The following is a 1,642-nucleotide window of genomic DNA, read 5'->3' as shown; positions in this document are numbered from 1 at the left end:
AGATAGATAGATAGATAGATAGATAGATAGATAGATAGATAGATAGATAGATAATAGATAGATAGATAGATACTGATCTTGTGTTTGTGTGTATCTTATATATATTTATCTTGTAACATAATTATAGGACAAATATTCCATCATTTGTACCATATTCTAGTAATTAGAAGCAAATTATAGACCCTGCCTGCACTTACATAAGATAAGACTCACTGGGGATCACCTTAGCATGTATCTGTCATGTGCTCTAACTCTGTATTTGATGCTTACTCTGAACAAAGTATATATTTTGTTTTATTTACAGATGTAAGAATTAATGGTGGTGATTAGATCACATTTCACATTAATAAATAAGCAGGTGTGGACATGACTATTGTTTAATGTGTTCCATATAATTCTGAGTCAGTACTCTCCATATAATCCCATTAGCAGTTTTGTCTTGGAATTTTTATCCTAAGAAAATGAGTTAATAAGCCAGCATTTGAAAAGTGAAGTATTTTTATTCGCATTATTTCATTAGACAGGCTCACTGGCTGTGAGTGCTTCGGACAATGAAATAAGCATATACTATCTTTCTTGTTCGTTCCCACTGGGTTAAGTCATCTACTTTGAAAATAAAAGGGCAGAGCTGCCTTCATTTCAAAAGATCAAGAAATACACGTTGAGTGCCTACTATGCGCCAGGAATCATACTAAGGCATTCACAGTAAGAAAGGAAAATGAATAAAATCATCCATCCTCTGCCCTTGAAAAGTTTTCATTTTAGTGAGGAAGATTTCATTTTATATATCAAGTATAAATTGAGGTAAGCACAGGGTGCCATGGGTAACCAGATAAGAGAAACCTAACTAAATTCTATAGGGTAGAGTAATGGACCCTTAAGATATCAGGTTCTAATTAATCTGGAACCTGTAAATGTTAAATTATATGGGGGGAAAGCATTTGCAAATGTAATTAAGAATCTTGAGATGAGGAGATTATCCTAGATTATTGTGGTCCCTAAATGGGACCACAAGCATCCTTGTAAGAAAGAGGCAGAGAAATATTTGACACAAAAGAGAAGACAATGTAACCACAGAGACAGAAACTGGAGTGATGTGGCCACAAGCCAAGGAATGCTGGCAGCCATCAGAAGCTGGAAGAAGCAAGGAATGGATTCTCCCCTAGAGATTCTGAGGGAGCAGGACCCTGCCGACACATTGATTTCAACCCAGTGAAGTGGATTTTGAACTTTTGACCTTGGGAACTGAAGGAGATACTTGTATGTGGTTTTATGCCACAAGCTTTGTGGTAATTTTTTACAGAAGCCATAGTAAACTAGTAGAGAAGGTTACAGACAGAGAGAACAGCTTGACCAGTCATGAAGGCAGGAGGTGGGTGATAGATACTGGGCATTGAAGTATCTCTCCATTACTTGAGAGCAAAAAATGAGTAGAAATGGTGGGAATTGGGGCTCATTCACAAGACCAAGTGAAATTATGATGGCCTTATGTGGCATGCTAAGCACTGTGTCCTAAAGGACATCAACAGTTATCAAGAATTTTTAAGTAGGAGGGAGGCCTGGCTGGCTCAGTCAGTAGAACATGGGACTTTCGATCTCAGGGTTATAAATTTGAGCCCCACGTTGGGTGTAGAGATTACTT

This window comes from Mirounga leonina, unplaced genomic scaffold (genome assembly GCF_011800145.1).
Source record: "Mirounga leonina isolate KUSES-001 unplaced genomic scaffold, KU_Mleo_1.0 Mir_201, whole genome shotgun sequence".
Lineage (NCBI taxonomy): Eukaryota > Metazoa > Chordata > Mammalia > Carnivora > Phocidae > Mirounga > Mirounga leonina.
Note: the sequence above shows the minus strand (reverse complement) of the source record.